At 48.6% G+C, this 26,460-nt stretch overlaps 1 protein-coding gene across 6 annotated transcripts in view; it reads right to left on the reverse strand.

Annotated features, from left to right (window-relative positions):
• The window catches only part of LOC149339902 (uncharacterized), a 553,936-nt gene that overhangs the window by 284,585 nt on the left and 242,891 nt on the right, over positions 1 to 26,460 (reverse strand). The window lies entirely within an intron of this gene.

Consider the following 26,460-nt stretch of genomic DNA (forward strand, 5'->3'; position numbering starts at 1 on the left):
CGGTAGTTCATTGGTTTCGGAGTCTGGAAAATCAAACCTGCAGAAAGCCGGATCGAATCCCTGCCGCAGCGGCCACATTTCTACCGAGGGAAAATCCAACAACAACAAAAAAAAAACATTGGTGTCCTATGCCATTTCAGAGCACGTTAAATAATCCTGGGTGGTCGCGGTTAATCCGGAGCTCAGCAAAGTGGTTGTTTGGGCGTGTGGGTGAGACATGATATAAAGCTGAAGCGCACAACCAGACGAGGACGGTGAAAGAGACGAGAGACACGTGCGCTAACTTTCAACAGTTTATTGTGAACCGCGAAGCAGCATATAAAGGCTACTCGTGGCCGGTCATCACACATGCGCAGTCTGCAACCATTCGGTGACGACGCAAGTACTGTTAATTCCTTGCGGGATAAAGCACTGGACGGCTTGAACACGCAGTTTTCCCCTAAACTATCTATTATCTCTGCCTCGATAATTTCACGCGTTAGTTGGCAGGTACTTCTGGTGACAATGGTGCATTCTTTGTATAAAAGCACGCAGCTGGATTTCACACAGGGTTCTGCACTCTTCCAATATAGCGCCTCTCATAGCCCACTGTGCGATTTTAGGACCTAAATTGCCACAAAATATAGAATCGGTATCAAGCCAACTTTCACTTGCAAGCTAGATGAAGGCAGAACTGACGTGACGGCGCACGTCTGAGAAAAAAAATGTGAAGCAAGGCAGTATTCCTCACCTTAAGGCACCGACACGAAAACAAGACGCTCGGAGGTACGTACCTGCAAAGAGAGGAAACAAAAAATCAAGCATTACAAGTTGGCCAACACAAACACTAGGGCGACTTGTCTCGAGAGTCAAAAGAGAGCAATACGCCAAAAACTTTACGCCGTCTCTCCGTCCCAAAATGCAATGAGCTCGACAATACAGCACAACAAATTGAGGCAGCAGACAGCAAAATTAAGCAGCCAATGATAAATACGGCTGAACACAGTTGACAACTCATGTTTACGCCACCGAATCCTGCAGGTTAGTTAGATACATGGCACTAAAAGAAAATGTCAGGCCACCGTTTCGACAACGATGCATGTTACGAATGCGACCGCAGGTGCATGTTACTAACACATGATGTGATAAAAACGCGCTCATAAAAACGCTGCCCACGAAATCCTGAGCTCAATCACCGACAAGTGAGGAACACTGGCGCTATTTTTTCAAGCTCGGATGTGTCACCTGCCAGCGTTCATTTGCTTGCCACAGCTGCCGCGACAATTCGTATGCTTCCATTTTTTTTTTTTTTCATCAGAGTAATACTGCACGACGTACTAATTTCTGCACGGCGGACTGAGATCGAAATGCTTTAAGAGCTTGCATAAGATCATGCTATGCAAACCGAAAGAAACAGCCAGCGCTTTCATAGCACTAAGAGAAAGCATGAAGACTGCAGCGTTGTTTCTAACTGCAGCACCAGTACTGACCGTACAGTGTCCACTCAACCAGCTCGGAACTACAAGAACACAACAGCGCGACAATGAAAGTGTAGCACAGGAAAGACGCAAGCTGGCTCTGAATACTGCGTGATAGCCCCGGAGCACAAAAGTGCCAGTGCACAAATCCTCTGGACAAATACCTGCTGAAAAGACAAGGAACACATGCCACGAGAGCAAACGAGAAGCGCCTTGAGAGGAAAAAGTAACGACAGCTTTACTGCTCTGCAGGATATACAAACGTGCAACCAGGAACCGAAAGGAAGTATGATAACGAGAAGGACCTGAAAGCGCGTAATTCGCCCATGCGCTCGCAGCAAACAAAGCACGCTCTCATCACGAAAATGAAACGGCCACGCTACTGCCATCAGCAGCAGTCCCCACAGCGGACGCGTTTCATAACAGGCCCTCGCACGCAAAAGCCGAACTGATCACACTTTACGTAACCTGCAAGCACTTGGAACTGCCTGCGCCGTTGCGCTATCTGCACGGCGTGCACACGCTATACGAAACCTTGATTACGCGTCAGCCGTAAGCAGTCTGCTAGGGCCCGCGTCATCCGAAGAGAGAAATTTATGCCCCTCTCATATCAGCCGGAACGCGCAGCCGCGATTTCCCAAAGGCGCGACACCGCGCGTCAGCTCGTTTCCAAGCTAGCACGGAGTGTTTTTCAACGCAAGATCCTCTGAAGATTAAAGGACTGTCTGCTCTGGTCACAGACTTACAAGTGTGGCGATGGGGCCTCCGAAGAGAGCTTGTGCGAAAAACGACCATGCGAAGCGACATGAACGAAACAGCGTATCCCCATCGGTGTAAAGTGTTTAACGTTTCGAACTCGCATATGCACTAAAATTTTAGCCCAGTGTCCCCCTATGCGGAGTACGTTTAAATTAAGAGAGTAATCACTCATTACTACTTACCTCAGTGAAGTCATGTGTCTACAGAAAAAAGTTACACGGCTTTTAGAAGCTTTCCAGTGGAATATTTTCCTTCAACTCCGAAGCTTCTCAGCAAGACATTTAAGTTTCCTTACTCGAGAGAAAACCGCATAACTTTCCTGTCTAGCTCTAAGGCTGCACTCAGGTACGTGGATGCTAACTATTATTCCCTTATTATGACCACTGCGAAAGGCGCCGTTTATTTCGCCCAATTGGGGTTCTTTAACGTGCAATGACATCGCACATCATTTTTGACGCTGATATTTTTTTTACGTCCTTCGCCTCCATTGAAACGCAGGATTCGGCGCCGTGACCTTAGCCTAGGCAGGCATACATCAAAGTCATTGAGTCATCACGCCGGATATGGGGCCGAAAGTAAACGATCATAGCGTTACTGTAGGCGAAAAAAAAAATGCGAAAAAATTTGAAAAAGAAAGTAATAATAAATAAGACGAGAAGAGGAGTGCAAAGAAACTTCGAACTGAAAGAAAAAATAATAAAAGGGCCACACTTGCCGATTAACTTTCCTCGCCACAACTGGCCCTGATGTTCAAAGCTATATATACCGGAAGTGCAGAGTTGATATCTCGGATAGACGGACGGCAAAGAAAAAATATGAAAGAAAAATACGTGACGAAGGCGTCAAAACCAAGCCGTGTGTACATTACAACTCGAAGTGGGCCCCCAGGCATGAAGCAAACTAGTAATAAATGGCAAACTGAAAACCGAAAAGTGACAAAAAAAAAAAGCGGGGTGGTCTTCGGCACGGTGCGGTCAGCAACGTCAAGCTTAGCTTCGGCCAGTTTCAGAATTTCTGACCTAGGACTTCTTCTCTAGACAACGTTTAAACTTCGGGAAAGATGGAGACAGTAAATAGAAGAACCCATAAAAAATATAATAGCAAATACATGCGAAGCAAGGCCGCTGTCGGCGCGTCGGCAAGAGGATTACTGGCCCCCTTCTCATCCTCATCCGCCTGAAGCCTTCAAGGCCTGGTACGTCTCGGTGAAGACGAGAGCCGCCCGCAAAGTGAGTTTCACCTTTTTCTTCTTTTCCCATTCAGCGCTGGAATGAGCCCAAATTTCAGAGCAACGGCTTTTCGCTGTATTTTTGTTACACCGAGAGGCTGTTATAAAGAGATCAACCGGAATGACCTTCAGGAGTCCGTCCGCCCACCAAACGCCACAACAAGCGAGCAGCAGGCTGTGAGAGCTAGATGGCGCTGCGCTCAAGCGACGTCACGTCGCTTTCAGGGTAACCGTGCGCAACAGCTGCGCCCAGCTCCTTCGTCATGGCGGATGCGAGATCGTCAGCGTGGCATCACGGCGCTTCATATTAGACATCAGACACCTTTAGCATACCGTATAGCGTGTTACCTTTACCGGAGTACCGGAAGCCCGTCTACCGAAAGAGCGAATGCGCTGATTGGTCCTCATGCGGCAGGTGTGTGTGCAGTTGACGAATCTGCAGTGCAGCGCGAGCAGCTGTCATCGTCCGGCATCCTCAAGGCTATCTGCGCATACGCACTGGGGGCGCACGATGTCCCGGTACTCCGGTAATGGTAACACAGCATGCTAAAAGCGTCTACAATATCTGTGCGTAAGAACAGCTTGCAGCTTCTACAAGCTTTCCCCTGGCCTGGTGTTCGGCTTATTTAGGCTGAAATGCTTGGGCAATCGGTCTTTGACTCTACGTTGAGTAGATGGTTTGGTTTGGTTTGGTTTATGGGGTTTAACGTCCCAAAGCGTCTGAGGCTATGAGAGACGCCGTAGTGGAGGGCTCCGGAAATTTCGACCACCTGGGGTTCTTTAACGTGCACTGACATCGCACAGTACACGGGCCTCGAATTTCTCCTCCAAAGAAATTCAACCGCCGCGGCCGGGATCGAACCCGCGTCTTTCGGGCCAGCAGCCGAGCACCATAGCCACTGAGCCACCGCGGCGGCCTACGTTGAGTAGAAGAAAATGCCTTGTGCCATATGGCGCTTTTTGGCAACAGGTGCCCTTGTATTGCTTATGCCCACTAAATATTCTACTAAGCGGAAGAGCAGATTTATACAGTGAACAAGCACAAAAAGAGGCTTTACGTCGATGATGAATCTCATCAATTCATATCGTAAGTAAACAAAAAAAAAATGACAATCTTAGCTGAATGTCATACGCCGTCGGGAGATAAGGGCATGCGTCAAGTGAAACCTATGCTGGAAGGCAGCCTCTGAACACTGGCTCTAAAGGTCTTGTCAGCGAGCTATGAGACAAACTAAAAACTGAGAAAAATGGAGATAAAGGGGAAAAATAGAAGCACGCAGGGCGGAATTTCTAAAGCATACAGAAAGCATAAGCCCGAACGAAAGTGTTCAGACTAAGTCTAAGGATAGGGGACAGGCGAGCACAAGATTAAGCTCTCTTTAGAACACCCCCGCCAACAAGAAAGATGTCTCCATCTACACTAAACGTCCAGTTTTAGCAACGTGCAAGCCTAGCGACTGTTATCGTCAACTTGAGAGCCTCTCCCACTAAAAGCGAATAGAGAGAAATCAAGTAAAACCCCGAAGTTTAATGGAGATAACGCTTTCTTACCGCGGCGACAGCTAAAACTTCGGCACTCAAATAGAAACTCAAAAAAAAAATTCCCCTCTAAAGGTTTAGCACAAAGTTCTCGGCTAAGCCCCACGGATATTGAAGGACGTAGCACTACAAAGCATAAGGGCGTTCAAGATTTTTTTTTTTTTTTGCACTGAAATAACCTAACCGAAATTTCTTTCTTGCTTGCTGCTTGCCAAGGTGCACAACAATCAAAGAAGGCTTAGAGGACAATGCCCACTCGACTGGGAGAGCGCGCCGAGTAGGGGAGCACGGAAAACATCCCGACAGACACAAACAAGGCCGGTAGCACGCCGGAAGTGCTTTTCGAGAAGAGTTATGTTAAATGACGCGTGAAAAGCAACATCAGAACGTTCGTCCTACTTGAGTACGACGTATAGTTTTACGACGCATCAGTAAACGCCGGTCCACAATGAGACTTTCAGAACAATTTTGACCTCATTTTCTTTCGACGTTGATCTCAACCTTCATGCGACACACGTTTCCACTGCGGTAATGTAAACAGAACAGGATGCGCTTGGGTGGATGTCAATGAGTAATTACTCCCTTACAACAGATATTTCGGCGACAGGCTCCAACAAGGCTTCCAGAAAACAAAGATGGCCCTCATTAGTTTAAGCCTCCTAACCCCCGCGGCATGCTGTGTTACATCAAATGTTGCTAGCTGTTTCGTAGACGGGAGAGCTCGTGTTACATGGAGAGCATGTTTGCTCTACCGGTTTGTAAGGCACCCACATTCAGGTCCCGCTGGCAAGGAAACCTGTGTAACAGTTCCTGTGTAAATTCCTGTGTAGTTCCTGTGTAAACCTGTGTAAATTCTCGCAACAACGATCAGCTGAAAGTCTCACCGAGAAGCATTTCTCCTGCTTAGCACTCGGAGATGTCAGTTCGGCGAAAACCGCTATCCACAAATCCACCCAGTAGGTTCAAGACTAAGGTTCCGATGCTCAATTAAAGCAATGCTTCGTAAAAAAAAAAAAAAAAAACACGGTGTACAACGCACATACGCGTGCGAATAAAGGAATATCGTCACTCGACCTACCTTTAAAACAAGCTGCTGAAGCCAAGCGACTTTTCTGAGACCGCGAAAAATTGCGGTCCATTGCATCAGGCTGAATCCTACAAACATAGAGAGGATGTGTGGGCGAGCTGGTGAAAGTTCATCGTTTCACAGCGCAGCAAAGACGTGGGCACAAAGAAAAAGAAACTTACAGGACCTGCGAGGTGTTCTTTATCGCGAAAAAACACAAACCAGACGCGTAATGTAAGAAAAAAAAAGAAAATAATTAGAGGCACTACACATCCTGTAAAACAACTCTGCTCTTCTCGCGCTTGCGGCTTGCGCTGTGAGAAGCTGACCTGAAATTGAAATTAGTACAGACTGATTAAGCATGCCGCCCCAAACTTTTGTGCGCCAAGTTAGTAACTCCAGATACCGTAGGGCTTAGACCCTCAACTAAAAGTCTGCATTATCTTTCTGCAAAAGGGAGCTTTCGACTATGGTTACAAAAACGTACATCCAACCACGCACACACAGGTCCTCCACTGTTGAGGAGCGCTCATGTCATCCGGAAAACAAAGGCACGGGCGTGTCAAACAACAAACGAGGCCATTAATCTTGACCAGGAAAGCAGGCCTTCTCCTCGTTCTTCCATTTCCTTTTTTCGCCATCCCATCTAGAGGCAGACGACGGCCTGTGGTTTATTACCGAAAGCAAACAGCCAGCAACCAAAGTCAACGGCCTCTCCGTTCTTCGCCCCGACCGAAAGCCATTTCCTTGCCAACATCGCACAGCGGAAGAAGGCGGCCCAAGAGGAAAAGATCAGAGGACGGGGAGGAAAAAAAGGCCTAGGCCATTAACGAGGCTCATAAGCATGTCTCGTCGTCAACGCAACAGCGAGGCGCAGTCATGTCCACGAGGACGGCGACCGTGCACTCAGCGCGCTGGCTTGTCTCTCCGATGCGTTCCGTGCACGCTTCTTCCCACTTTCTCCGCGATCCACGGCAAGATACGACGTGCAAAAGCGAGACTTCTACCCGTTTTGAAACCAACCAGTGAATGATGCCGCACTTTTAGCAAGACAGAGAAAGAGATTGTGTTTTTTAAATAAAATGGGCGGTTGTGTTGGGCGTGTACCTGATCAACAAGCTAAGTGGTAGCACCACCACTGTGCAGCCAAGGACAGCGTTAATGGGAACTGAATGGACAGAAAAGAAAGAGAAATGAGAGAGTGAGCACCCTACCCGCCGACTGAAGAAAAGGAACGTATCCCTGCGCTGCAAGGAGTAAAGTACTTTCATGATCACACCTTCTTTGTCCTTGGCCATGGCCCTTTCTTCCTTTCCTTATTCTTCACACAGGGACACAAAGGGGAAAGAACCGCATATCTTTTCGCACCGTTTTTTTTGTTTTTTTTTTTTTTCAGAAGGCGAAGGATGCTGAAGCAGCTTACGTTTACGCGAGCTTCGCCAGTACCTGCCCGCACGAACACAACAAGGTGCTTGCTCTTTATCGTTTACGCTCCGCCTGGCAGCATAAGACGTACAGACCCCGGCTGATTAATTTTAGGTCGACTTTGCCAAGCTTTTTTTTCTTCTTTTTAGTAGTGAGATGTCCATGATTTTCTCCCTCGTCTCCCATTCGCCTTCCTCCTCGCTGCACCGTACGCAGTAACAGATGAAACATCCGTGACAAGGCCGCCCTGCCGGCTCGACACGGTTAAAGCGAGCATAGCAATCATATATATTTCATAGTTCAACGCACTAAGGACGGGTGCTCGAGCGATACAGCGAACAAAAAGCACGTGTGAATTTCTCTAACAATTTCTGGCGCTTGTTCAAAGCCGCATTTCTGCTTCCTCGCTCCCCGTGCTATGCGCAACATTTTTATTCGGTTTACTTCCTTTAATCCAGTGTCGTCGTTCCTCCTTGCCTTAAATTGACAGCCTGCGTCTCCGCGTCTATGACCGCGAATTGTCCCTGCTTTTTAAAAGAGGGGCGTGCCCGCCAGTTGCAGACAATGATGGGACTTACCCGCCATGCAAGGCGTCCTGACAGGCAAAGCACGCTTCGCAGGGAGCCGAACGAGTCGCGGTGTCGATTTCGCTTACCGCTCCCAAAACACGAGAAGAGATAGGAATAAATTTTAACCAGAATAAGACAACGAAACATGAGAAATAAATGAATAACTGATGCTAAGAGAAATAACAGTAGCAAGGAAAAAAGAAGAATCTTGAAACAATGTCCACCGTCGAACAAATTTGGAACCTCTCAGCTATAGAAGCCGACCCGGTTCCAGAGTTTTCCCGCTTTTCTCGGCAAAAAAAAAAAAACGCTTAAAAAGGTCGCACAGGAAAATCATACAGACTTATGTTCAGTCACCAAACTCCCAAACCAAACAGAAAAACAAGATTGCATTTCATTTCTTGCTTGCGTCATCGCTTCTATGAGCAGCAGACAACGGACGAAACTGCTTACGTAAACTACTAACGAAGAGCTATTCCCCGTCACAGGACCGCCTTCCAGCAAATGGAGTCGGTCGATTCTCATGAGCCTACTAGCGTAACAATGCAGGAAATGGTATAAGAAAGGGGATAGTCCCCACCTTTTATGGTCAGGGATAGACCCCTCACGCTCCCCCCCCCCCCCCCCCCCCCCCCCCCCCGTGGTTGCGCCGCTCCCTGCATTGTCACGCTAGCAGGTTCATAAGAATCAGCCGACACCATTTCTTGTAAAGGAGTCATTTGATGGAAAAAATCCGCGTCGTTCCTGTGTTTTATTCGACTATAAGCGTGATTTGTCGAACGTCATTAGTTGTTAGTACGGCCGATATGAACGCCAACCAATCTTGTATTTGAAACTATCAAGCATTGACTGAAATAAGCAAGGCTTGCAACAAGAAAATATCTACTTCCCCAGCCTTAAATGATGTGTACTATTTGCGAGCCATTATTCGTTCACGCAATAGAACTGCAGTAAAAATCGGCAGCACTGTTACGTACATGCTGAAAGGCCACAGGTCCTCCTGCACTTTCTTTTTTTTTTTTACTTTCAATTTATCGACTCGACACGCGCCAATAATTCGGCCTCTGCGTGGAAAATTCAGTTTCTGCCTTCACCCTCGATAAGGAATTGAAAGCAGCGGAGTGGAAACATGAGGTAACGCGCTCGTAGCCACCCCCTCCCCCAGTCGCCGCAGCAAAACGCATTCCCGACGAGAACGGGTAAAGGCAGCTCCGGCGAAAGGCAACCATGGAAAAGTAAACACAGGGATGGAGTTCGAAGTGATTTCAGGTCTCGCCGTCTCATGCGTGAAATCGCGTTACTTCCTCCTTCCGTTTTCCACGTCCCTCGCATTTCCCTGCGCTCTCCCCCGGCCAGCTCTTCTTATTCCGCTCGCCGCGGATCTGTTCAAGATGTTTTACGTCTGGCGCTTCCTCCGCGTCCGGCTGTTCAAAGAAATCTAGGCGCAAGCGTGATTCAAACTCCCCGTTCTCTTCACATTCCTCTCCTCCTCTTTCGCTCATCTATTATGAAAGGAGCGAGCGCGCACCAAAAGGTTCGGCAGGGTTTCTTCCGCTTTAAGGAGGAACCCAAAACTGCAGACCAAAATACAATGTAAGGAAAAACGGCGGCTGCTTCGGTAAATATTTCAGAGAGCGTTCAGACGCGGGCGCGACGCAAAGGGCGACAATGGCGGATGAAAAATAGAGCACCCGGCTCGCCACGCGCGCATATCTTCCCCACGATGGCTCATGTGGCTTCACAGCAAACATCACACTAGTTAAAGGCGTGCCGTTTTTCCAAAGAACTATTTTTTTTTTAAGAAGTACAATATTTTATGCAACCGATCCTTAGAGCAATATTGGTGTTCCGTCTTGTTTCCCCGTCTGGTCTGAAACATTGGAACGCCACTCCGATCGACCTAAGTGGAAACATAATGCAAGGAGGACATCTTCCGCGACGCCACGGTTTCATGACGTCAACAACAATGCAGAATACAAGGTAAGGGCTCCTGGGGATTTCGACTTTCTGGCTCGTGTCTCGGCAACGAGAGGATGGATCGTCTCAGTGACACAAGGTAAAATGTGCGCTTCTACAAGGTCTACAGCTTCTTACTAATTAAATAGGTGAAGGTCAATTCTAGACGTTGACGAACACAAAACTTAATCATCACAGTCAAGAACAAAAGCGACAGCAGCACACTCGCCTTGCCATTTAAGGATCATCACATCACATCACTTTATTTTCCTTAAAGATCCTTGTGGGTGAACATAAGGGGTGGGATTCACAAGGTGCTGGCGGTGACAGCAGTCATAAATGTTAATGGGGAGATTATGGCAAAATTTAAAGGGGGGGGGGGGGGGGGGGGGAGGCTAACGTTCCAGTCAGCCGCTAGTCAACAAAAAATGAGTACGTAAGGACAGTAGTACAGGCACGTGGGCGCAGAACTTGAAGAGGGTGACCGATGCGATGGGATCTGCTTGGCGGGGGTGCGGAGATGTAGGGTTCCTGTTTGAGCGGTGAACAAAAAAACTTGTGGAAGAACACAAGGGCAGTGAGACAATGAGAAGAAAGATTAGACAAATCTGATCAAAATTTTAGTGATTATATGCTGTCGCATGAGTACGAGGAGTGAATGAATCAGGTGGCTCTGTTTTGTACAGTTTCGAGGGCATTTGTTTAATATGCTTGATGAGGGTTCCAGATGGCCGATGCGAACTCCAGTTTAGTTCTGATGAGTGAAATGTATGCTTGTAGCCTGACATGTTGAAGACATCCAGCAGGTGACGTTTCCAGAAGCCAAGTGTTTTATTAGCCGATGGTATCAGGTAAGTCACATGCAAACGCCAGGATGAATCATTAGAAATGGTGCCACCTCAGTATTTGTATGACTGGACGAGGTCAACTGGGGAATTAGAAATTGTGTATTGGAAAGCAAAATGATGTCGACGGCGGTGAAAAGAAAGACACTTACATTGGTTTGGATTGAGTGTCATCAGCAACTGGAAACACCAGTTCTGCACATGATTTAGGTCTGCCAGTAGGGATTCTTGCTCAGAAAGGCTAGTGACAGAACGATGAATAAGGCAGTCAGCAAACAAGCGGGTATGACAAGATACGTGAGGAATAACATAAGATAACAAGGAATAACAAGATAAATGAAGAATAACAAAGGACTAATGACGGAGCCCTGCGGGACACCAGAGGTGACTGGAAGTGGGTGGGAGAGTTGATATTAATGAATATGCGGCCCAGGAAAAGGCTGCAGTAAAAGGCGCTCACAGCCATTAATGGAGCATCAATAACTACGCGTATGACAAACTGGGATCCGCTTTCAGTAGCACTTTACTGCAATTCGAGAACACAGCTTCGACCAAAAAAAAAAGACAAAAACGTGCAGTAAGGTTCACGAGAGAGTATATTTTATTCATCACACGACTTATAATAGGCTGGCAAAGAATACGCCGAAATATGCAACCCTAACTAGCTGGTAAGATAGCGGATGAGTACTCGACTAACGGCCGGAAAAGCAGCGCAAAAGGATGACACGTTGAACGGTACGAAGAGAGTGGCGCTTTAAATAGCCTAATCTTCTAGTGGAAGATGAATTAATCGTCACACGCACATTTCAGGTTAAATTAGAAGAAAGAAAACATGCAAACAGTTATACGATGCCACAAGATCAAGCCATAAAGAAAAAATTTTGCTCGAAAATATGGGCAGGTTCTTGATAGCTATCGGTTCATATCCACATCTAGCAAAAAAAAAAAAAGAAATATCTGGGAACGACTATGGGCGGGACGCAGGGGACAGAAACAAACGCCGCCAAGCCCTTCGAGCCCATTTAGTATTTCTAGCGTAAGGCGTACTTCGAAAACAAGCAGCCAAACTTTCAATATGAGCAAAGAAAAACGATTTCAAGCCGCAATCGCAGAGCTCAATAAAGGAGAGTGCTGTGCGTGTCGCATCACAACCACGTAGAAATTCCTTAATTTTTCTCTCCCCAAGAAGTCTCTATCTCGAAAGTACCAAACTAAAGCGTATACCTAAGTCCGGCCCATCCATATAAGAGCGACGTCCACCGTATTTCAGACCGTTACAAGCTTAAAAAGACCCGTCCGTGCCGTCACTGTAAATATGACTTATGACTCCGCTTTCCCGCCGAAACTGCCCACATGCCCTACGCGAGCTATAAACGATGAGTGCGCTGGACAATGAAAAAGAATGAGCGGAGAGCGAGCAAAGCCGCGAGAACAACGAAAGCACTTCTTCGAGCGCCTAAGAACGCGGGACGTAGGGGTCAGTGCCGCGGCCAAGGGTTTATTGTCCTCCCCGAGCCGCGGAACACCACGCATGCAACAGAGCACTATTCGAAATGAGGTTCATTGAACCAAAGTATAAACGTTCGTGCGCCGCACACAAACGCTACGTGAAGCCCAGCCAAAGCAGCGGGAGCTGTCTCCGTCATTCGGAAAGCGATGAGATATGAACCGCTCTCCAGTCTTGGTACCGCTGTGTTCGCTTTGAAGGAGTTCTCCGCCGTCCTTGAGCGCGTCAGAAGCGAGAAAAGACATGCAGCAACAAATGAAGCGGGTGAAACAAGCTCAAAACATTCAACTACCGATTTCATGTTAGACGAAAGGCGCTAATCGTGTCCTCCTCATTAAGGTGCGCGTTGTTTCTGGCACTCTTCCCACGAGTCCTGAGGTCAAATTCTTGGACATTATTGAAACCCTTGAACAGCAGGGATGCTGAAAATGGCAAGCACTGCCTAGCGGAGCGGACAGCTCCAACGCTGAGGACTTTCACTCGCAGTCGCGAGGCTACTAAGTACGGGCGCATTGCCGCTCTAAGACCACACGAAACTGCGGAGGAGTCGCAAAACGCCGCGACCGCTCGCTGTCAACTTGCAAGCACCAACCGAAGCACTGAGTGTTACATCAAGCCAAGCTGTCACATCTTCCACCTCCTCAAGACATATACAAAAAAAAACAGGACCAACGAGTCCCGAACCTGGGTTCAGCGGCACCCCGTTAAAACGTGTCCCTTTTCACAGCGACGCCTCTTAGTGCCGCGTCTCCAGGAACCGTGGCCATGTATGTCGTACCCAGAAAAGAGGTAAAGTGAGAGAAGAAGGTGAGGGCTGAAAGAAAGACAGATAGAGCGCAGAGGAGCGTCAAACCTGATGCGGCGTCTGCACCTGCAGGAAAGCGGGCAGCGCTGTGTCGCGTCGCGTCGAATGTGTACGTGAAAGTGATACTGCGGGAGTGGCTTCGCCGGCGACGCGGAACCGGAAAGCCCGAATAAATAAGCACTTTTGTCTGGGCGAGTTGGTTCATAACAGCAATTAAAGGAATAAACTTGAGCAAAGGGATTGAAGAAGAAAAAGAAAGGGGCGTGAGGACAGGACAGAACGCCGGATGTTCCTCAGTGAATCAGCCAAACCAGCACTCGCTGACTCCAAAGGTCGCTGCCACATGTGTTGCGCTTTATCGTTTGCAGTTATGACTCCGATAGTTCACCCCACCCGCAGCGCTGCACCGTACTGCGCTGTGTTGTTTTGTCGGCCTGCTGTTTTTTCCCTGTGCTCTTGAGTCGCGCCGTGCTGTTTTTTTCCCCTGTGCTGTTTTGTCGCTGTGCTGTTTTTTGCGCTGTTGTGACGCATGCTGTTTTGTCGTGTGCTGTTCTTTCATGTCCCCCCTCCCTCCGGATATAGGAAAGAGGGGCAGCGTATCATCTGCGTCCTCCTCCTCATATGAGCTTTCGCAGAAGCGCTGCCCTTCTCAGCGGTCACCGCGCTGCTACCTCGGGTAAATGTGTGTACCCTGCGACGACCGCTAATAAGAAATTCAGTGCGGCGTTTGCCTTTAACTATTCACCACCGATACGGGCCGCAATACAAGCTGTGTTCTTGACAAAAAAAAACATTTAAAAGCGTTAAGCTCATTTAGGACGCGCATCATGAATTTATTCACGCAATCAGCCAAAGAGGTACTCTCGGAAGGTTACGTTGACCGAGTCAGGATAGTTTAAACAGTGTTTTCATTATTATTGTTAAAAGCTAACAGTGAGCGTGCTTGTTTAATAAGTACACAAGGGCACCCCTATCCGGTACGTTGCGTTGGTCAAAGGACTTTGAAGCTAAGCGAATATTCTCGAGAACGTCAACACGGAAATTTCCAGTTTGACAAGATCATGATTAACATCCCATGGAGTCGGCAATAAAAATAAACGAATAATGGGAAGCCTGGCACAGGCATATTACATGCAGCGCGGTTTATGAAGTGTCGCGAGGACTCGCATTAATAAGCAGCATCGTCCTGCCTTACCACGATGTAAAAAGGAAACAAAAAAAAACTCGGGCGTCCTCTTTATCAACGCAAGGAAGAGCAGCCTTGCGCAAGATGGGCGGGCCAGCGCATAGCATGAGGCGGTAATACGCCGTGTCGACACGGCTCGTCGGAGCAGCGCAGCGAAGCACCGTTGTATGGGCTAGCCTTACAAGGATAATCACCTCGGGCCAGAGACTGCGCCGACTGCAGAGGCCCGCCCGTGGAACGCCCGAGGCGCCGAGAAAAGAAGCCCCGTCTGAGGAAGCATTCGGGAGGAAGGCCTCTGGAAGTGGACGGCAACGCGACGACGCCTGCATTCATACAGCATTCACCGTCCTTGCAGAGCAGGGGAGAAGCGAACGAGATGAAGATAACAGTAAGATGCGAGGACAAGCACGTACACACTTCCATAAAATACAAGCACGTCCGCGCGGGATAGACTCCGGCCTATCGCGGTGCTCCCGCCTCGTTCCTTATTTCAAAGGGGAGCCGTACTTCGCAATCCCGGAACGAAAGACGTGACAAGCGAGCCCGGACGAGCGAAATACGATCATGGCGGAGAGGACCGGTGCCAGCGTAGAAGGGCGGAACAAAGAAGGCAGAGAGAGCTTGGGCGGCACAGAAGGGAACGAAGGGACCGGTACTGAGTCAACACTTTTTTTTTCTCCCGCGCCGTCCGAGCCGAACCGCAGTGACGCGATGGTGACAGCCAAGGTCTACGCAGCCATCGCCCCTTTTGTGAGCCACCGCTGCGCAGGCGCGGGGCAAGGCCAGGCCAGGGTCAAGCCTGGTGAAGAAAGCCGCTCCCATGCAGCCGCTGAGCTGAGCGGGAGCTGACGGCGCAGTCGCTTTGATACCGAAGCTGCCGGACTGAGCGAAAACGTTATGGCCCAGCGGGCCGGCACCCGGGATGCGCGACACGCCGGAAGCAGGAGAGAACAGTCCCGGCCCGCCATTCGAGGAAGCAAGAAAAGACACGCGCTTTTATACGTGACCATCGCCTCGCGTAATCACTCGTAACAATGCCAGGATTACGTGCGAACGCATTACGTCTTGCACTGTTCTGACAAGTACTGTCTTCGTATATCCTGTCCGACCACGGGCTAATACACGAAATGCTGCCCGAGCTGTTCATGCCGGCAATGGCTCATCTAGCGTCTAATCAAAATTGGCTCACATAAAAAACAAAAAAGATCAAGACGCGACCTGAGCGCAGCATGTTACCGTCAGAAGATAGAAAGGCGCTTGGTCTGCTGAGAGGAGCCAGTCCAATTTTTAGAAAAACAAAATATCTAGACAGTGAACCCTTCTCACTGCGTGCCCTTCTCACTGCAAATTTTAAAACGTCCAATTTCAGCCGGCTTTTTTTTTCTTCCATCAGTCGTCCTCCAGCATAGTGTTAACATCTAATTACGCTACTAGTCTGCTATTAAATGCGCCAAAGCGGACCGGTTGGATGAAAGCCCGTTGGTCCTCCATTTTCGTTGGTCAGCAGTGTCTCCCACCGCTCAAAAGAAGTGTTCGGCGTCTGTAGATTGTAAGGTTTGGCCCCACATCCCCACGAAATGCGGAAGAGTGTAGGGCGGGCCCGGCACCAGGGACATGTGTCGAAGTTTGGTTTGGTTTATGGGGTTTAACGTCCCAAAGCGACTGAGGCTATGAGAGACCCCGTAGTGGAGGGCTCCGGAAATTTCGACCACCTGGGGTTCTTTAACGTGCACTGACATCGCACAGTACACGGGCCTCTAGAATTTCTCCTCCAAAGAAATTCCAGCCGCCGCGTCATGTGTCGAAGTATAATGTTGGGTGTATGAGGTGTAGTCTATGGAGGTTTGGAAAGGTGTTCCCTGTATTTGCCGCCGAAAGACGGCTCCTACGGTGTCTAATGTTCTATGAGATGAGGGGGAGTGTATGCGCTGAAAACGCTGGAACTCGAGGCGCTCGTTACAGTTAGAATTTAGAGGGGTAAAAGCGGGCACTGTGGGTGACCCCGCTCGGTTGATGATGCCACGAGCTAGAGCATGGGCCCTCTCGTTTCCCTCCAGTCCCTCGTGGCCTGAGGTCCAGGTGATTTGGTGGTGCTTGGTGAGGGGTGAAGTGCCCATGAGCCGGCTGACGTGCTTGGGAACTCGGCCTCTCAGGAAGTTTCCACACGCGTTTTCTGAGTCTGTTATCACATGTGCGTTTCGGCCTTGAGCGAGAGAAACTTTATTATTATTTTTTTTTGCTCATGCGCGAGCCTTAGTGGACCTTTTAATGGGCACTATGCAGCGTCGGCATACGTAATGCCTAATGGCAACGGCCACGGTGGTGATCTTCGGGGCCGCTGGGGTTTCCGCTCTTACATAATCAGAGTGGAGTGGAGTGGAGTGGAGTGGAGTGGAGTGGAGTGGAGTGGAGTGGAGAAGCGGTGGTCCACTGCCGCCACTGCGTACTCTTGTCATGGTCCGGGTATGCTGCGGCGTTCACGTAAACCACGTTCGTGTAATTGGCTAGGCGACGGCGTAGGAAGGGGACTCGCGTTTGTCCTCTGCCTGTGAGAGCGTCTTTAGCATATGTGTTCGGTATCGGAGCCACATTGATACTCTTCCTGCGTTGTTTTTCTAGGGAGGACTGAGCATCCAAAGCGTGGATATCCGCCACTGCGCCTACTCGGCGTGGGAGAGCTTGTACAGCTTGGGTGATCTGTGAGTCTAAGTGTTTAAAATTCACGCATGGCTTCTTTTAGCTCCGTAAAGGTGTTGAAGATTCCTAGGGCGGTCAGACGCTCCATCCAGGCGTTTTTATAAAGGTTAATGGCCGCTTTGTATACCCCCCTTATGATGGTGTCAACTTGCTGCTCTTCTCCCTTCGTTAGCGTGTTCAGCCGAATCACATTCGGAGAAACAACCACACTCCTGAATGAGAGCAGCCTCGATTTCGCCATGGGCGAAAACCTTCAGTATTTTTCCATATTTCTTACCTTATTTTTGGATTATGTATTCTGATGATTTTTATGACACATCATGATTTTAACACCCCTGCAATATAAGCCCCATAGGTCGATTCAGGTATATCTCAAAAAAAAATTAACTCTCGTCTGCTGCACTATCGCGCTGAATTCGCAATCACTAATACAGACTGAAGTGTTCTAAGCCTCGGCGCGCCGCGCACTCGGAAATAAGGGGGCGCACAGCGACCGCCAGCTGTGCGCTACAGCCCTTAATCCGAGGATGCGCTGCCCCAGAAGAGCCAGCTCGGCACAAAACGCGCATGGAGCACGCCTGCGTTCTCACGCTCCGTTTTACTTATAGTCTACTCTGCACAGTATACGTGGCGGCACTAATTCGAATGGATCGCGCCACCGCTCATCCGGGGTTCGACCAGAGACAGCAGACTGCGTCAGACAGATTACTCGAACTGCTTTCACGGGCCCGCATTTTTTTTTTTTCAGTCACTTCGCAACTTTCGGTTTCCCAACGCCGCATCTCCCGCTAAGTTTTTTCCCTCGGGTAAAGTAAGGATGTGCCAACATTCAGAGCTTTTGCGCTTGTGTTAGCCCTCGGAGCACGTCCCTAAGGTTCGCCTTACACACCCTTGGGGACGCAGCTCGCAATGCGTCAAAGCGCGCAAAGCTATAACCTGACGCTGCCGCCGCGTAGCTGCACGGCTTGAGCTTTGTGGAAATTAGATACACGCGCAAACACCTTTGTACTCGGGTTCTGTGCAGTCACAAGTGCAGTAACCTCGCACCATACCTCCGCGAACTAACATGCCACGGCGGTTATTTCACGAAAAACACCACACACGAAGCTAAAACTCGCAAAGTGGAAACCTGACTAAAGAGTAACGTCAATTTGCTGCTCAACAAACGTGGAGCTGCGTTAGTTTCCTCGCACATTACCCGTCAGTAAGCATCCTTCCCTGAATGCACAAAGAGAAGACTCATTGAAACTCGACGCTATATGCCAGCACGCTCGTCAGTATCTTCTCAGAGTTATACGTACGATACGGTCGTAGCAAGCCGGAAGCAACAATGGCATGCGTGCGCTATCAACGGAATCGCATAGTCCTCGACGAAGCATTTCACCCATTTTCTTTATGTCTGTCATGCTATGATAGTTACAAAAGACGGAGCAAAGTTTGGCTAGAATGATCGCATAAGAAGCACACAGCGCGGTTTTCTGAAAACGTCCTCAGAACGACGTACTATAAAGAACAAGTCTCCATGAGCCGAAGAATAGCGATCTGGGCGTACAGCAGCTAAGGCTGCACGCATTAGAAAAGCCAAGTGCAACTTTCATCTCCACAAGTGTGGCTTCGAAACATCGCTCGATAACAAAGCCACACGCTTTGCTTGCCACTTGCATGTCAAAATCCGCTGCGGCAAAAAGTACACGAGCCCATATCGGGCTTCGAAGTGCGCTGACACAGTTTACAACTTTACTGACAGTTTTCTCAAGTGAAATCCAAATTGCATACGCAAGAAACTACCGTTTACATGAGCACAACGCTGGAGGATTTGGTTCCATGATGATGATGACGACGACGATGATGATAAGGAGGAGGAGGAGGAGGAGGAGGAGGAGGAGGAGGGTAACAATTTTATCTCGGCCACACTTAGCATTGCGAAGAGAGGAAAATCACGCACACTCCTGCTCTCTAATCTGGACCAGCTGCTGCAAATATGATGCAACATTTTATACTTTTCAAAAAAAAACTGCCCATTGGAAAAGCAGATGCGTTTGTTGATTATTTATGTTGTCGCTTCATGACTCTATAGACGCCGAAGCAGCAGCTTTGTGGATAACGTGTCCCAATTATCGTCCGGCCAAAAGATGGCATAGACGTCGGGTGGTGATGAGCAAATCATTTATAACCTTACTGAATCAGACGACCCCGTGAGCCTGTCGTTTCCAGTTACGATTCGTTTCTTCACCTTAACATCTGAGTGCGCAGTGAGAATTTGGTAAATCTTTGTGAAGTGAATATGAAAGCGCAGATCTCTTTAGCGCAGACAAAAGCATACCTGCACCTTGTACGCATAAAATAGAAGCAATACCTAACGTGCCACGTTACGGACCGCGCATCGATTAGCGCGTGTTATGCACTCAGCCAAAGCTTATCCCCATTAGCCCTTATAGTGCTTCCCATTACGCACGTTCTTCCCTGCTAGAAAGAAGGCTGAATAGGCTAAGCCTCACGAAAGGGAAAAAAAATGAGAGGAAGTGGCTGCCGAGACAGCCAAAGAGGAGCGCCACTCCAATTTCGCCAAGAAACGCAATCATAAAACGATTGTACGTTTATATAAGCGGCAAAGCCGGAGGGCTGCGGGAGTTCACTGCGCGACCAGCGAAACGGAAACGATCCGTTGGAAGTGGAAATTTTCCACCGTTCCGGCCGTCATTGGCCTGGAAAATTGTTCCGAGTGATCTCAGCGGCCAGATCGAGAAATGTGAAGACCACGTTATGCAAGAACGGTTCGCAAAGCGGCCCTTCTCGTTCAACCCCAAATCCAGATCGAAAGAAGGCTTGCTCAACGCACAGAAGCGGAGCGGTAACGAAGTAAGCACTGCGCCCGCTTGGAGCGAAGAAAAGCGAAAGTCCAAATATGAACGATGCGCGAGGCTAAGGTGACAAAACTTAGCTTACCCGAAGATCTACTCTTAACGAACTCCACATCACTTCTGCGAAGCGCAGGCGAGACAACACATGACCCGTGCTGCAGTCCTCATTCTATTTGTCCTTGTCTCCCAACGCTCTCACGAGTTAGGTTTGTGCGGCCGACATGGTGACTAACGCACGTTGCACGGCACTACTGGTTCCCCGTGAAGTAGGAACACCTGAGAAGCTCGCGCAACCAGCAAGCAATAAAGTTCAGGAGCGAGATCCAATTACACAAGGCCCGAAAAGCGAAAAGAGAAATCGGTAGGAGGAAACGGGGCGCTAGCCATTCCCTGAGCACAAAACAACAAAAACCCTGTTGCACGCCTTCCCCGAAGGAGCAACCAGAGAGACGGCCTACACTAGTTACAGCCATCTATTCGCCACTTATTTTTTCTCTTTTTGCGCCACGCGGTGCCTCTTAGGACCAGGCACCTGTTAGGACGGGCCATCTACCCGAGAAGGCTGAGGTTCAAGACTCGAGCACTTATTTGAGTGAATGAGTGCTTTTACTGTTTGGAACCCAGTGAACTGGCGTTTCTTGTGAAACACTGTTTTCATGCTTTGTGCAGCTCCTCCTGCATGGGAAAAAAGGTTGGCCCAAAGTGTTTTGAAATAAATGAATAAGTAAATACACTCGGACACCTCTTTGTCGTTTACGTCCTTTTTTGCCGCAGGATTTAAGTTGTTTTAGTTCTGGACCTGCGAAGCGGGTTTTATCCTTTTTGGGGCGCTGGGAAGAGCTCTGTCACCCATCCGACGTCGAAGAAGCAAGGGTACTTGGTGTTACATCTACTGCCTCTTCAGACCCACTGGAGACCTGTGAAGAAGTTGGAGGTGCATGTTTTTCAGACCTCCCCTCACACGCAGAATACTTGAAGCCTTCTGACCCTGAAGTCTGTGGAGCTCGTTCTTTAGGTGACGGAGCAGCGCTTGCTGCCTCCGCCGGGGGCCCGGGCAGTCCTGTCTCAGTGCGTGTGCTCTGGGCAGACACTGAAGGCCGGTTTGGTGCTGCGCCGCGCCACGCCACATCGGAGTATGGTGCCGTCTTAGCTGTGGTTAGCCACTTTCTAGCTTCACGGAAAGTGATGTTCTCTGTAGGCATTGCACTTTCTGCTTCATTTTTCCAAGACGGGCATGACCGTGAGTACGCGGAGTGCACACCGTCGCAGCTTGCGCAACGCGGTTCAGCGTTACAGTTATCTGAGGAACGGTCTTTCGCTGTGTATTTTGCGCAAGTTGACTGTGCACGGCACCTCGAAGGCCACGGCTGTACCTTTGGCATTTGAACAGCTAACACCCTGCTGCAACATGAAGCTGTAACCCCTCATACTTCATGCTTTTTTCTTTTTTGCGGAGCGAACCCGCAATGATGCTTTTTTAGTCGTATGACAGCGTTTACACCATATTTCTGGTTTATTCGTTTACTGCGATTTAACGTCCCAAAGCAACTCAGGCAGTGAGGGACGCCGTAGTCAAGGGCTCCGGAAATTTCGACCACCTGGGGTTCTTTAACGAGCACTCACATCGCACAGTACACAGGCCTCTGGAATTTCGCCTTCGTCGAAATTCGGCCGCCGCGGCCGGGATCGAACCAGCGTCATTCGGGTCAGCAGCCGAGCATCGTAATCACTGAGCCACCGCGGCGGGTACACCATATTTCTACTGGTCTGCTCTCACATAGCGTCGATGTAGCTTCCTGATTAGCCCAGAAAATCAATGATTTGAATTGTTTGCATGCAAACAAAAGGCGATAAAAAAAAAAGGAATACCGGCTATGCTTCAGCTCGAGTCGACAATTTCAACTCGTGGCTTTTTGTTACGCAAATTCCAAACGAAGAAAAAAAAAACAAGCTTCTGTTGTTCGTCTACACTGACACGAACACGGCGGTTAGTCCATCGGAGATGCTTTTTTTTTCTTTAATATTGTGCTGCTTTGTCGATATTAACTGGGGCCTGTAAAAGATAAAACTACCTGCCCTAATACCGGCGCCAGTGTGTTATCAGTCTCGTTTTTCGGTTATTTCTGTATTTCCCCGTAAGCGCACGACGACTCTGAGATTTGGGGTCGACAGTTGTTCAACGCCTGTGTAAACTACACGCACCCAAGCACGCACGCACGCACGCACGCACGCACGCACGCACGCACGCACGCACGCACGCACGCACGCACGCAAGCGTACACTTCGGGTCTCCGAAGCTGCAGCGTTTGTCGTGTACAGATGAACTTTTTTTCAGTGGGCTAGGATTTCACAAAAATGGCTGCACGCAGGTACCGCATCTTCTCGAATTTGCGGTACCTGCGTGCAGCCATTTTTGTGAAATCCTAGCCCACTGAAAAAAAGTTCATCTGTACACGACAAACGCTGCAGCTTCGGAGACCCGAAGTGGGCGCTTGCGTGCGTGCATGCGTGCTTGGTTGCGTGCAGTTAACACAGCCGTTGAACAAATTTGCGGGCCACCGCGGTGGCTCAGTGGTTATGGTGCTCGGCTGCTGACCCGAAAGACGCGGGTTCGATCCCGGCCGCCACGGTTGAATTTCTTTAGAAGAGAAATTCTAGAGGTCCGTGTACTGTGCGATGTCAGTGCACGTTAAAGAACCCCAGGCGGGCGAAATTTCCGGAGCCCTCCACTACGGCGTCTCTCATAGCCTTAGTCGCTTTGGGACGTTAAACTCCATAAACCAACCAACCGAATTTGCGAGAGCGCCGTCATAAACTGCTTGGGACACCGCACGCGCTAAACTTCGCCCGCGCAGAGTCTCCGCCGCAAGTTCGTTCCCGGCGCCGCAGTCGCAGTGCATTTTCAGTCGAATTACGCGCGAGCGGCTTTGATTTAACGCTGCTGTATGCGGGTAATTGGAAGTTCGCGCGTACGCAGAAAAAGGGCTGCAATGCTCCACTCCACTTGTCTCCCCTTCCTCCTCTCTGCCGTCATTCATCTCTTCTCTTTGCACGCTTGCTTCGGCGCGGTGCGTATGCGCGAGAGAGCCGTGGGCGTATCGCCATCCTCGGCGTCCATTGCGCAGGCACGCACACAAAGGCGAGCTATTAGCATATACATTAAAAATCACGCGCCGGGGTGCTCTCCCGTCGCTCCCAGGCGAGCATTCGAAACGTCCGCGCGAAGCCGCTGGCTGGCACATCTCGTGGTGCTCGGGGACCACCGCATCTCTCCGCTGCCTTCATGAGCATGGAGCGGGGTCGGGCGTCGAGGCGGCAAGCGTTCCGCCCTGTACGCGTGGAAAGCAATGAGGTTGATAGGCGGCCGGATTCGGGCCGCAGCGCTCCACGGGATACTTGTTCCGATGTCGTGCGACTTCTCTTTTTGCGTGAATCTAGCCTCAACCAAGTTTGTGCCGTTAATTTCTCGGCATATATTAGATTCGGGCTTTATGCCCATCAGCTTAGAACTTGCTTCTATCTCGTCATTCGCCTGTTTTTCGCAGTTGGTTAGAAACAACACTGTGCACGGTTACCTGAACACTGATATGCGCCACATCGTCGTACTATGTGTTTCACCTAGTGTGGGCAGCACCTGATTCCAAGTTGCTCTTCCAACCCTTGTAGGGCAGCATCGTAGCTGGCTGGCACTGCTATCGAAAACAACAAAACATGCTATGGATTCTTTCTGCCCCAATCAAAAATCCGATCAGCCTCCAAAAAGGGTTCGCACCGAAGTATCTCGTCAGTTCTTTCTACAGATGGAAGAAAACTTCCAACTCTTATCATATGATCCATAGTAATACAACCGACAAACCAGACGGACAGAGTTCACCTTTCATAGTGACTAAGTGGCATATTAGACCCAGGTATAAAGTGACGAAAATGTCGATAGTGATCTTCTTGTAAAAGCCCGTGACAAATTCCACGGGGAAAAATTTTCCAAACTTCAGTCTTTTGGTGACATTGCATTAAGTGCAATCCTACACAGGTCTCTGAACACTGTTTGTGGAGTTATTTCTGAGAATGATTTAATAGACTCCTAACAGAAACAGAAATCTTAGAAGGTCTCAAAAGAACAAAGTGTTGCCAGTGTCAAGTCAAAATCGGGATGGACAACAAGCAAATCCTCACGAAGCATCTTCTCCTGACCTTCACTTCTATTATTCTGTCTGAGTACATTGAAAGTGGCTATAAAAAAAATGGAGTGAGACCTTTCATTCTCAAACCATTCCGCTGCTTTAAATTCAGTTGAGTTTCCCTAGCACCCATGACATGGATACGACTGGAGCTCAAAAGTTGTTATTTGGACTATCGGCGCCAAATGGTGGTTCGCACTAGAAAAGGAAACTCCGTGGCATAAGGCACATTGGACGAGATTAGCAACGGTGAAACCCTTCATCCACGCACACGGTGGACCAGCTAACCTATGACTGCGAATTAACGGAAACTACTGCGCGAAAGAACGCAGACAAGAGGTAAAACACAATGCAGGACGGAGAATGCCTAAGTTCTTTCACGCTGTGGTGTCCGTCAATTAGCTACGCACCAACAAGCCTGCACAAAACTCCCGAGTCATGAATATTGATTTGATTTATTTTAACTTAGAGTGGAGTCTCTGTTGCTACGCAACGGCACAAGATTAAAGATCACAAGATTCCTGGTCGGTGTTGGTGAGCGTATGAGTGATTTCGCACTAATATGCAGCAAAAACAGAGCTTTCGAAAGCCGCACTCATCCCGCAGGGCGGCCCCATACTTCCTGCATCCGATCTATAGCGGAACAAGATCCAGCAGCCAAAGCGCGACGAGTTGATCGCCAGCTGAAGGTCGAAGATTTTCTGGGGGTTCTTTTTTTGTTTTTTTTTCGTACGCATGCCCACGCACGCGAGTTAGACACTCGATTAGCCCGCGTTGTAAGACACTGAAAGAAAACATTTTACAAAACATAGAGAAAAATATGTTTGCACAGGCCATTTTTCTTGATTTCAGCAAAGCATTTCAATACTTAAATCACGGTATTATAATCAAGATGTTAAATTCATGTGGAATCTGCGGAAACCCATTATCACTGCCTGAAAGCTATCTCTGTAGCAGAACTCGGTCTATCTATCCACAATGAAACTTCTGACTTAATGCCAGTCCTGCTTGGCGGACCTTAGGGAAGTGCACTGGGGTCCCTACTGTTGAATGTGTAAATTAATGATATCATTACATAGCCGACACGACTCAATTTGTTATATATGCCGATGACACAACTCTGCTTTTCCCTGGCCCTGACCTAGAATATCTCATAGGGAAGCGCAATATCGCTCTAGAAAAATTAACAGTCTGGTGTCGCTCAAACAGCCTCCAATTAAATGCAGCAAAAACGAAAGCAATAGTATTTCGTGCTAGGAATAAAGTTCTAGACCAGAAATGTGAGTCAAACTTTGAAGGACAGGACAATGATACTGTTGCCGAGCATGAAATATAAGGAGTGCCTTTTTCTGTCTAACGTGACATGGGATGACCACACTGACCACCTTTGCTAAAAGCTTTCTTCACTTGCAGGCGCACTATCACGATGCCGTGACACCTTGTCTCTAAAATGTTAAATTCAAATTTATTATGCATTGTTCCAACCAGATTTAAACTACTGTAGTTTAGTGTGGGCTACAACTACACAGACCAATATGAAAAAATTGTTCTCACTGCAAAAAAAAAAGCAAAAAAAACAATTGTTCGGCATTTTGCAAACTACGAAAGATCGAATTCAACAGTAACCTCCTTCCAAGCCCATTTCATTATCCGTGTAGATAACCTATACGAATTACATCTCCTCCAACTAATGTATTTTCCACCGACCGATGTTAAAAATTATCAACTTTGGCATCCTTGAAATTACGCCAGGCTTTGAGGAGGACATAAAATCAGGATGTATGGGTCACACAATTTTTTCGAAGTAGCTATAAATTTAGACTTAAAGGGCAACTGAAGAGTTTTTAGAATTCGATGATTTTAGCTGAGCCGAATGCTTGAAACTTGCAGGTAAAGCATGCGAAATATTTTTGCGCTACGATTTGAAATGGTGATGTAATTGCCGATTAAAGGGACATTGGTGTTCAGGCTTCTCTGCAGTGCACAGTGACAGGCAGAGGCCCCAGTGATGACGTCACGTGCGGCGGCGCTAAGTTTCCAGCGAAGAAGCGGTTGTTTCAAGGATGAAAAAGAATGCCATCGAAGGTGAAGCTCATGAAGCATTGTTTGGCGCATCGGAAGGCGCATGGCGGCATGTAGACGAAGGCAGTGGACATTTGAAATGTAGACAGTTATGACGTCACCGCGAGTTTCCCCGCATTTCTCCAACGCAGTGAGGAGAAGCCTGAAAATCGTCGTGGTTTTAATCGGGGATTGCGTCGCCACTTTAAATGCTAGCGCGAAACTACTTTGCACGCATTACCAAGAAGCTTCATAGATTCGAATTCTCGAATAGCCTCGAATTGTCAAAAAAACCGTTTCACCCTTTCTTTAAGCTCATAA

The sequence above is a fragment of the Amblyomma mixtum genome, chromosome 6 (genome assembly GCF_055824585.1).
Source record: "Amblyomma mixtum isolate Tamu chromosome 6, ASM5582458v1, whole genome shotgun sequence".
NCBI classification, from domain to species: domain Eukaryota; kingdom Metazoa; phylum Arthropoda; class Arachnida; order Ixodida; family Ixodidae; genus Amblyomma; species Amblyomma mixtum.